The 12,024-nt window shown below is 41.5% G+C and overlaps 1 long non-coding RNA gene across 2 annotated transcripts; it reads right to left on the minus strand.

The window, feature by feature from the left end:
• Positions 1-259: 259 nt before the first annotated feature.
• LOC133478770 (uncharacterized) lies at positions 260-4,784 on the minus strand. 2 transcript variants are annotated; one of them, XR_009788768.1, is made up of 4 exons: positions 4,630-4,784; positions 3,843-4,019; positions 2,776-2,980; positions 260-568 (listed from the first exon to the last, which is right to left on the minus strand). It is a non-coding gene; the product is annotated as an uncharacterized LOC133478770 (long non-coding RNA). The 2 variants fall into 2 exon arrangements; XR_009788769.1 differs by lacking the exon at positions 4,630-4,784 and adding an exon at positions 4,111-4,240.
• Between the last annotated feature and the right edge of the window lie 7,240 nt (positions 4,785-12,024).

Consider the following 12,024-nt stretch of genomic DNA (forward strand, 5'->3'; position numbering starts at 1 on the left):
TTACATAGCTCCTTACAGCATACAAATATCTTAGAACAGTTGCGATAATTACGGGTACAAGAATGGGTCAGAGCTCATTCAATTGCGACACAGTTTTATTTTGCCTCGGGAGTTTGTCGGTAAACCGAAACAAATAGCAAAACAGTTCAGCACGATGTGAAGGAGGAGCCAGATGAGGTGGCTGGGGCATCTGATTCGGATGCCTCCCGGAGCCCTCCCTGGTGAGGTGTTCCAGGCACGTCCCACCGGGACACTTCCAGTGTGGCGACATTATTATGAATCCCACGAATCGTAACCCATGCTAACCCATCCTCACCCACTCTAACCACAACCGTAACCCTAACCATAACAAACTTGATTGTTTTTATTTTCTACAAATGTGATAACATTTTGATGATTGTTTTTATTTTGTACAAACGTGATAACATTTAGAATGGACATCGGCGTAAACTGCCCTGCTGTGATGCAGGAGCCAATCATATTGCAGCAGGGGTTTAACGCCCCAGGGTCGGAGCAATTGGCTTGAGGATGTCATTTCCGCTGAGTCATGTCACTTTTTTCTCTTCCTCTAGATGGATTAAAAAGTGTTTTAGTAACACTGATACATGTATGTTGAGAGACACAATTTCAGCACATAATTAGCACTCTATATTATAACTAAACTACGTCAGTGATCGAATCTTTTTAGAATCAATTCTCTTTGTATCAATTCTTAGAATCAATTCTCTTTGTATTTATTGCTTGAATAATCGAGAAAAAAAGTTTTTCTTTTTTTTTTTACCTCTTAACATGCATTTTATTTTCATTTACGAGGGATGGACTTCAATCCTTAACCTGCATGTGTTGGTACTAAGTGTATGGTATAAATTTGGTGTACAGAATTTGAGATAGCAACATGCTAAATGCTACACAGTTAGAAATCACGATAAGCATTAGCATGCGTACCATTTTAGGTCAAAAAAAGCTAACTACCATTCAGCTCACTCATAAATCATGTCGCAGTCACAGCCAGTCCCCTTCAAAGGTATTGGAACAGCAAGGTCAGTTCCTTTGTTTTTGTTGTATAGTGAAGACATTTGGGTTTCAGATCAAAAGATGAATATTAGGCTTTACACGATCAGGATTTTTGGGGCCGATCACCGATCAGCAAGTTTAAAAAAGTGATAACCGATCCGATCACAAGATGGAGCAATGTGTCTATTTACATGACTTGCCCATTTATTGTATATACTTGTGTATTGTATACTGAGTATCGTCAAGTGTTCTCTAACATCAATGACCTCTAGGGGGCATTCAAGGATTGGCCACTGACATAATGTTAGATCAAATCAACATTACAGAAATAACGGTTTCAAACTTAGTGTAATTAAATTACTTTATTGCAATTCAATTACTTTAACAAATACTGTCAATGACTGTTACTCTAACTTTTTCACTGTCCCGGCTATACGGACGGTGTTGTCCTGAGTTTGCGTCCGCTTGGCTTTTCCTTTTTTTTTTCCCACGCTGCGTTGCTCGAACGCGCCATGCTCCTCCTTGTGTACATTCTTCAGGTGCCCAATCAAATTTGTCGTGTTGAATTTAGATGACGTTCCCCACGACGTACTTCAGTTGTGTACAGACTGCAAATTTGCGTTTGTCTAAAGGCCTCTTTATACTCTCGCGGTTGCGCAGCCGACAGCGCCCGCATTGCGTCACGTGACCGACGAATTGCCCCGCGCGGCCCCTCTGCGTAGCTTGCCGCGCACACGGCAAAAATAGTTGTTGCGCGTCGAACACCGCAGAGATCATCTCTCGTGATTGGTCCGTTTTAGTCACATGCTGTGATGACGTACTCAGCGTGCCCCTTGGTTCTACATACCACCTAAGCCGCCGCCTTCTCGATCGATTTTGCAGCATAATTAAACGTATCATCTGGTCATCTAGGTCCATTTGTTCTAGCAGACACTATTCCACAGTCGCCAATGTTGTTGCTTTGTTCCTTGTTACTGAAAGGAAAGAAAAAACAGCTACCGGAAATGGCCAAAAAAATGCAGAGGAAACTCCACCCTGCGGTGTCCTAGCCTATACCAGCAGTAGCGACACCCTCGACTTGGAGGTGAACTGCAGTACATTTTCAAAACTGCACGCGTGGGTTGCGCTCGAGTATAAAGGCAAACTACGCGCCAGATAGCCGCAGTGACATCAGCGCGGCCACCGTCCACGCGAGTATAAAGAAGCCTTGAGACACCGCAAAACAGTCCCACACCGACGTGTTTTTTCACCGACAAGATTGAGAAAAACTTTGTTGGTCGTCAGATAGTTAAAGTACTACACCACAAGACATGTGACAAGGCTAAAAATAAACTAGCTTTTGGATTCTTATGTGATGGCGATGCAGAGTAATTGTCTTTTGCAGAGCCGATCGATGACGTCATTGATCGGATCGGCGAATTATGACATGAAAGTCGATCAGCCAATCAGCATAAAAAGCTAATTATCGGCCGATGTCGATCAAACTGATCAGATCGGTCTAAGTCTAATGAATATGAGTCAAAAGTTCAGAATTCCAGCTTTTCTTTCATGGTGTTTACATCTAGATGTGTTACACAACTCAGGACAGAGCACCTTTTGTTTTACATAGCATATGTAAGTTGGGCTTCAAGAGGGAAGGACAAGACAAAAAACGCTCTATATAAATCTATTATTATTAAGTTATTATTATTATTGTTGTTACTATTTTAGGGGGTGCTGATGAGCTATTTGGCATTTAAAATTCCACATGGAAGAACTGACCTTGTTGGTATGAAAAGGCGGAGCCTTTGCTCCACCGCCGATGTACTGCCATCTCCAGACATACAGTAAACACTTTGGCACAGAATCTGTCGCTTTGAGACCGGGAGGGCAAATGTTGTTCAGACGTGCTAGGCCATCTGGCGTGTGGTGGAGACACCAGCTGGAGGGAGGCAGCACCACCGCCTCGACGGGCCTGCCTGCCTACCTGCCGGAAAGTAGCGGGTGTGCACTGTGAATCACGCAATGTTTCACCAATGGGCAAACTGTTCTTCCAGCCTGTTGCCACGTAGAAAAAAAAATAAGGCTCAGAATCACATAACTACATGAAACGTCTATTGCTATAGACTTATCGTCTTCATGTTACAACCTGAACTTATCACGTTATATTAAAAAATGATAGAGCCTTCTATGCCCATCCAGTTGTTGTTTTTTTTATTTATTTTATTAAATAGTTCATTTATTTTAAATATCAAATTAGAAAATAATAATTTTACATATACTGTACTTTTAACTATGTCTTATTTTCTAGAAAAAAATATTAATTGTACTTATGAATAACAAATAAAAATGAATTATAATTGTATTATTAAAATGATCTGTTTTACATTTTAACTCATTAACCTCATCTATGCATCACTTGGCCCATCTGTCCATTTTAAAAATCAAATGTGGTTGTTAAATTTTTGGGAAGAACTAGGTTACTTATTTAACTAGCTAATCAGCTAGCATGTTATATAATTAGGTGGTTAGTTCATTAGTTGGCTTGTCGGCTTGTTAGTTATCTAGTTATGGTGTTATTTCTTTAGTTGTTTCACTAGATAGCAAAATAGGTAGCTGTTAATTAGTTGTTTACTCGTGATAGTTGTTTACCAGTGAATAAAAATAGCTAGCTAGCTGGCCAAAAAGGAAGCTACGATATTCAACAGAATTTTGTAGCGTAACAAGCTTGGCCAGGCAAGCTTGGCCAGTCTTTCATTGCATTAATTGAATAAGTTTTTCTTTGGCTAGCTAAAAAGATCAGCAGCTTTAAGTTGGATTTAGCTGTTTTTCCCCTCTCTTTCGATTACCTGTTTCATCTCTACAGAATGGTGAAGGTTATCCTCCGTGTGGCACGAGGCGGCGGAATTCTTTCAACGCGCACCAAAGGCAAATTGGGTGGCGGGGTTAAGGGTCACGCGCGACACCGCTCCCAAGGTCTCCACATCAATACTCGCAGAGAATGTAGCCAGAGGCAGCAAGTAATCCTGGGAGAGAAGGAATGGGAGTGGGGGTTGGTGAAGTCGGCTACCATTCATCAGCAGCGCTGACTGGGACAGTGGAGCATCAATAACCTACAGGCACACTCGCACTGAAGCTCACATACGGCGGTGCTAATGAGGGACAATGCTAAAAGGTCATCTACAGTAAATATGCTCGGAGAAGTGAGGTACTGTAGCTGCACGGCGTCGGAGGGCTCCGGCGCAAATCGCATGTGATTGGCCCCAGTTGAAGCGCGGCCTTGTTTTCAATCTGTATGATAAAGAGAGGTGGAATAAGCACAGTCAATAGGCAGGAGATAAAGGGCACCCAGAGTAGAAAACAGCAGGGGCGAGAAGTGGCCAAACTCCTCCAGACAGCCCAGTGCAAATATTGATTTTTGTCTTTGCAGCTCTTTCCATCAATGCCTCAAGACTAACCTCCCCCTCCCTCATTTCTTACTTCTCTGTTAGAGTCCTGGGTGGTTTGTATAAAAGTCGGACAACAAAGTCATGCTACGCTTCACTCACTCTTAACTGGAATCTCCAGTGTCCACTCTAATGTCCACTGTCCCAGCCAGGGTTCCAAAAAAAAGCTTCTCTTCTATCTGTCACGTACGTGGTTAGGGAGAAGGCGAGGAACGCAAGGCAAGAACATGGTGGACCCAATTGCAGGGAAGCAGGGAGGCAAGGCAGGAGTGCAGGAATCTCAAAATAATATTTAAACACAATGATAAAAACAACTGGCGACTATGACATGGCAAGACATGTGACAACAACAATGAACCGACAAGAACTGAAAGAAACCAGGGAACTAAATACAAACAAATTGACGAAACAACGAGGAACACCTGGACAAGACACGAGTGGCTGGAGACAGCTGATTGGTCGACACAAAGTAGACGAGAACAGGTGGACACAACAACCTAATGAGCACACGACAAACATGGAACACAGGAAAACATGGAACAAAACTAAACGCAACCCAAACCAAAACACAGACCATGACACTATCAGCATGCACCTGAAGGCAACACATGGGCCTATTGGTTCAGTGCTGCCCACTGGGCTTTTACTCCACTCTTCTCCATATCAAATGTCCTCAACGCTCGATATAGTGCAGAGCAGTCTCTGGGTGACCAGTTATTTAAAATGATATAGAAATGTTTTCAATGTAATAAAGCAACAATATGGAATGAGTGTTGGTGTTATTGTGAGTTCAGTGCAGTGATGGCTTGTGGGAAAGTGTTATCTCAAAGTGGCAAATTCTCAAGACATTGTATCGAGCGCAATTGGACTGTTCGGGTTGTCTTAGAAGACGTTTCACCTCTCATCTGAGCAAGCTTCATCAGCAGGTTGTGCTATGGGCTCCCCCATCATAGCAAACCTGTACCTGGAGGACACGTAAAGGACGGCTCTGATCTCCTTCAAGGGAACAACTCCAAGTCATTGTTACAAAAATGTGGAAGACACACGGGTTAGAATCAAAAGCCAAGAAGTGCAAACCTTCGCTGAGCACATTAACTCAGCGGATAATAACATCAAGAAGAAGAAGAAGAATCACTTTTTATTGTCATGAACATGCATGCGTGCACACAAAATTTGTTCTCTGCATTTAACCCATCACAGTGAACACATACACATGTTAGTGGAACACACTGGAGCAGGGGGCAGCTGAAGTGCCCAGGGAGCATTTCGGGGTATCGGTGTCTCAAGGACACCACAGCCGTGAGTCCGGGGGATGTGTGGCGGATGGTCCAGTTGGAGTCTTGAACCTAGGTCGCCCACGGTGGCAGGCGATGAGCACTTCACATGTGAATATTTCAAGGACAATATGTTGCCTTTTTTGGACTTAATAGATTATGATGTCCACATTGGAGATGGCACGGGCCTCCATGTTGGGGTTTACAGACAACCCACTAGGGCCGGGGGGAGAAAAAAAAAGAAAGGAAAATTGAATAACTCTGCTAAGTCAACTAAAAAAATGGGTTGACACAAAATTTCTGCCTCGAACCTCCGCTGGGACAAAAAAAAAAAGTTCCACCCGAAACCACGTTTGCGCCATGTTTCCCATGTTTCAGCACATTTATTGCATGATGGTCTCAGTGTTGGGCCAATGATAAACTGCCAAAAACGACAAAGGAGCGTCTGGAAGTGATTTTTATGAAAGATGTGTAATGTACATATTACATGATAAGTATGAGTGAGCTGAATGGTATTTGTTTTTGTTTTGAACCTAAAATGGTAATCGTGTTTGCTAACCCTTTGACATTTGGCATTTTGGTGTCTCAAATTCTTTACACCAAATTTATACCATACACTCAGCACCATTCTGGTACATTGTAAACCTGATAATACCCTGAGACAAAGGCTGGTACACCCCAAAGACCGAACACCAGACACGCAGAAATGTAATCTAGTGTATGTGGTCAAGTGCAGTGATTAATGCACAAATACATATGTTGGGAAACCAAGCAACCACTGAGCAGACGCATGGCACAAAGCAGAGGGGCAAACTCCTCAGGTCAAGACTCAGCTGTATACCTGAACTTTCAAGAGAAAGAGCAGCACTCTTTTGAGGACAGATATATGCATATTCTGGACAAGGAAAACAGATGGTCTGAAAGATGACTAACATTGCTGCGGCTTACTGATTCACTTAGTGCTGACCGTCTTCTTCTTGTATTTTGTATGTCTGTATTATACTGCCCCCTGATGGCCAATCTGTGCAAACCAGAAGGAGCAGGACGAGTGCTATTTTAAAAACATGTTTGTTTGCTGGAATGGCATTTCCATTTATTTTAATTTCAAGCTGTTTTACTCGTCCGCACATTCATTTCCTGTGTTGTCTGTTGCCTCTTCATCTACGCGCTATATGAGTGTGTGCCATCTGGCCTCCACAGCGCCACCATAGCAACAGACCCTTCGGTCACGAATTGGGGGGCAGAGGGTGGACTGCTTGCGAGTGTTTCGCATCCTCCCAAAATGTGAATAGCCCCTCTCTGGAGGCCCTTGGAAGACTATTTCTGTGGATTCATGGTGTGGGTTGGCCCATATATGTCAATGGCGTCACTGTGATGCTTCATTACCCAGCAGGTGCACCCCTCTGTTGCGAGAGGGAGTATTTGCAGGGCTCTCACACACAGACAGTAACGGTCATAGTGTTTGGATGAGTTTGGTGTGGAAGAACTTGTCTTGAACATCCATTTTTCAGGAGGAGTGGATGCTGCAGGAACAACTCCATATGTTCACTTTGCAATTCCTGTCGGTGGAAAAGACCAAGTGTCCAAATATTTCTGTCCACATTTTGGAATAAATACATTTTCCTCACGTTGCACCTACTGTAGGTGAAATATGGTCCATAGCCCAAATTTTTGAACACATTTTCATTTTATGTTGATGGGGGAACAACTCCATATTTTCTTCACTTTTGCTCTTCATGTAGTCTTGTAGGTGAAAACATGCCCAGTATTTGGACAGTTGGTTAAATTTTTTGTTACTTTTACACTTCCTATAGGTTAAAAATGGCCAAGTATCCCAATAATTTTGTCTATATTTTGGACCCAAAAAAATATCGGTCTTGTGTTGATGGCAGAACAAATCCAAATGTTTTAGGACGGGGTGAACAATTGCGTTATTGTTTGCCGTGTTGCCACCGAAGCGTGGATGAGGACAATAGCTGATGGTGGATGATATTATCATCCTCCATCTGCTAACTGCACGGTGTCACAACACGTAGAAATTCGAGGCCGGCGTACACAGTAGTCGTCAGTGTAGTCATTGTTGGTACCATACAGATAAATTATCTTCAGTGTAATATACAACCCCAATCCCAGTGAAGTTGGGATGTTGTGTTAAACATAAATAAAAACAGAATACAATGATTTGCAAATCATGTTCAACCTATATTTAATTGAATACAGTACAAAGACAAGATATTTAATGTTCAAACTGATGAACTTTATTGTTTTTAGCAAATAATCATCCATCCATCCATTTTCTGAGCCGCTTCTCCTCACTAGGGTCGCGGGCGTGCTGGAGCCTATCCCAGCTGTCATCGGGCAGGAGGCGGGGTACACCCTAAACTGGTTACCAGCCAATCGCAGGGCACAGAGAAACAAACAACCATTCGCACTCACAGTCATGCCTACGGGCAATTTAGAGTCTCCAATTAATGCATGTTTTTGGGATGTGGGAGGAAACTGGAGTGCCCGGAGAAAACCCACGCAGGCACGGGGAGAACATGCAAACTCCACACAGGCGGGGCCGGGGATTGAACCCGGGTCCTCAGAACTGTGAGGCTGACGCTCTAACCAGTCGTCCACCGTGCCGCCCAAATAATCATTAACTTGGAATTTTATGGCTGCAACACGTTCCAAAAAAGTTGGGACGGGTGGCAAAAAAGACCTTGAGGAATGCTCATCAAACACCTGTTTGGAACATCCCACAGGTGAAGAGGCTAATTGGGAACAGGTGGGTGCCATAATTGGGTATAAAAGGAGCTTCCCTGAATTGCTCCATCATTCACAACCAAAGATGGGGCGAGGTTGCTTTGTGAACAAGTGCGTGAGAAAATAGTCGAACAGTTTAAGGACAATGTTCCTCAACGTACAATTGCAAGGAATTTAGGGATTTCGTCCTCTACGGGCCATAATATCATCAAAAGGTTCAGAGAATCTGGAGAAATCACTGCATGTAAGGGGCAAGGCCGAAAACCAACATTGAATACCCGTGACCTTCGATCCCTCAGGCGGCACTGCATCAAAAACCGACATCAATGTGTAAAGGATATCACCACATGGGCTCAGGAACACTTCAGAAAACCAATGTCAGTAAATACAACTTGGCGCGACATCCGTATGTGCAACTTAAAACTCTACTATGCCAAGCAAAAGCCATTTATCAACAACACCCAGAAACGCTTCTCTGGGCCTGAGCTCATCTGAGATGGACTGATGCAAAGTGGAAAAGTGTTCTGTGTTCTGACGAGTCCACATTACAAATTGTCTTGGGAAATTGTGGACGTCGTGTCCTCCGGGCACTCAAAAGAGTTAAAGAGTTTTTGTTAAAAGAAACGTGTCTCTCACAATGATTCGCAAAGTGGGGCACGTACCACGAGTAGTAGGCGGGCTTCCTCTCGTGGTACGCAAAAGTCAAAATCACTGAATTAAATGTTCAAACTGAGCATAATGTTAGTGGCTTATATTTTTTTTACTTTTTATTAATGCAGTACAGTATATTTGTTAAGTGCAGTTCATTTGCATTTAACGTTTAAGTACAATACACTTTTAATTAATCTTTAAGAACTGTTTTTAAATTTCGGTAAATTTTTGGTTTGCCTTTTAAGTGAAATACATTTGAATTGAATCATTTAAGTGCATTTCATTGTTTTTCCTATATTTAATGGCAGAGTTAATATTCAAAATGTACATAATGTTACAGTGGCTTACAATATTATTGAATTAGCTTTTTAGGAATAAAACCTCAAATGCCTCCCTTTTTGCTCCATCAGGAAGTTAAGCATGCAGTCAAGTTAATTGGCTCGTCTCATAGATGCTATTGATCACCTGCTGAGCCCATTTGATCTCTGTTGCTAACCAAAACAGCAGTACCTCTAGAGAGTCTCTCAAATGCATTAAAGTGTGGAGTCTTACCACATGTTAAATTAAAAAAAAAAATGCTTTTAGGTCCAGGAGTGCTGGGATACCGTTCACAAATTTTTCAGGTTCTTGAAAAAAAAAAAAAAAAAAAACTTGGTCCAGGAAGGCCATAAGCCTTCCACAGACACACCAGGCCCTGGCCAGATCCAGTGATGGCAAAAACAACCTTTTTTCCAGAGGATAAATTCTCTGCCAATTCAACATGATTCACTATTTTGCGAAATTAGTACAGTAAATTGAACCAAATCTCAAGTTTAGCTGTAAAGGCCAGTTCACTATTTTTTAAAATTATTTTCTGTGGCCTCTGCCTGCAGATTTATTCATAACTGCGTGATAAATGGAATAATTTCTGACTTAGACAGATTAGCTGTAATCAAGGCTGATTGAATTTTCCAATCTAAGTAATTGATTTTATTGTCCATTAATACAAACCAAAATGTGCAGTAAGAGTTGGACGACTTCATGCATTCATAGGAATGTAGGTTATTTTGTTCTAGTGTCAAATTATTTAACCTTGTTAGTCCAACATGCAAGTTTCGCCTAATGTCAGACTACATGGCACCCACCTCACAAAACAATGCAGTTGAATAATTAACCAGGCTATTTTGTGTTGTGCATTTTAATTCTAAAGTCTTCATGATGAAATACATAATTCATCCAAATTATCTACAATGCAAATGTAGCCATGTAAGGCTTTTTTACCTGTAAATTTTGTCGGCAGCTCCACAGCACGTGATGCACTCCTCAGAGTCTCGTTAAGTTTTTATTCTTCAAAGTTTCCGTAAAAAACACTTGTTTTGTTTGATTTGCAGCTGTGGAGCAAGAGCGGAAATGAAAAGAAAGCGTGGTTCATTGTGAGGCTGTTTTACAATGCAACGTTTGGGCTCCAGCGCATGAATGTTTAACGTTAGCCGTTGAAAATAGCGTTGCTAATCAGAGGGAGCTTCTCTTTTACTTCTTAGGCCCTCTGACTCATAAAATGCTAATCCGTTTTATTTCTGAAACCCAAAATTTAATTGGATCAATGTAGAGCAAGCCTTCATGTTCTGATCGCTTACGTCACCTTCTCGTCATTACCGTTAGCACCCGTTAACATTGTTGACATCATGTCTTAGCCTCAAAGGAAAAGAAATATTTTGAAAAAGTTGTTTAGTGTTTGAAACACGCTTAAACGTGTTACAACACGCTTTTTAAACACAAGGTAAGCATAAAATGTAAAGAAAATACTGTAGTGTGTGTGTTTGATATGAACCTTTAAGAGGCTGGGCTGCGTTGAGTGTGCTCATTGTGTTAACATGTTTTACTGTGGCTCTTCTTTCCCACGTGTGAGGGCCTTACAGTCAGTAAGTATACTGTAAAAATCGATTGTTTAATAATTTGTCGAGTACAGTGAGGGCGCAAATGATGAACTGCGATATAGCGGGAGAACACTACACTACAAAAGAACATGAAGCAGAGGGACAAGCGAGCTAGCTAGCAGACTGCTGATGAAAGCTAAATAGCTACCAAATGTGTAAAATACATTTCAAGTGCCAAATTTCAATTTGAAACAATCACACCAAGTTGTAAATTTCACCCAATTACCTCCGCCACGGTTTGTTTCTTAGTTAGTCAATTTGTATTTTTGTTTGTTTGTTTGTTAGAAAGCTAATTGACTGATAGACCAATTATGCAATTTCTCATCCAGTTTCCACTTGTTTTTCTTAAATAATTTTCTACACTATGGGACAGGAACTTATTCAAACTTACTTTCATATAAAAAGTAGTTATTAAAAGTTTTTGTTGTTGGAATTGTCCACCCGAAAATCAAAATAGTATTTGTTTTTTTTTGTTTTAAGTCATTGTAGTTCAAATTGTAATGTTACTTGCGATCCAGCTGGTAAAAATTGTATAAATTGTACTTCGTCTATTCATAACTTTTTAGTCACTCAGGATGTAGCCTTCTGACTAACAAATGGCTTTCTTTTTAATAGGTTTGGGTTCTATTGAGTGCTATTCCAGTTGTGTTTGAAGATTTGAGTTCATTGCTGCGTGTAGCTCTAAAGGACACTTGTATGTCCCAGTTATTGGATGCTGCTAGCAGAAATGTTCGCATTAAAATCCTTTCCAAGCAGGTTTGTACTTCCTGCAAAAGGAGGCATTTAATATTTAGCAAGTCACAATGTCTCCGCTCTGGTTCTTTTTAAAGTTGTCTTTTATAGATTTTCAGGGTTGAGGATGCAATGACATAACATGCAAATGTTCGCTGGGCGGTCGCCTTCACTTCTGCTGATGCAACTCATGCGGTTGAAGTAACCTGCTTATGCAAAACAATAAGAAACAAAAAAAAGTCCCTCGTGCCGCAGCGTCGCCGG

This window comes from Phyllopteryx taeniolatus, chromosome 5, assembly GCF_024500385.1.
Source record: "Phyllopteryx taeniolatus isolate TA_2022b chromosome 5, UOR_Ptae_1.2, whole genome shotgun sequence".
NCBI classification, from domain to species: Eukaryota; Metazoa; Chordata; class Actinopteri; order Syngnathiformes; family Syngnathidae; genus Phyllopteryx; species Phyllopteryx taeniolatus.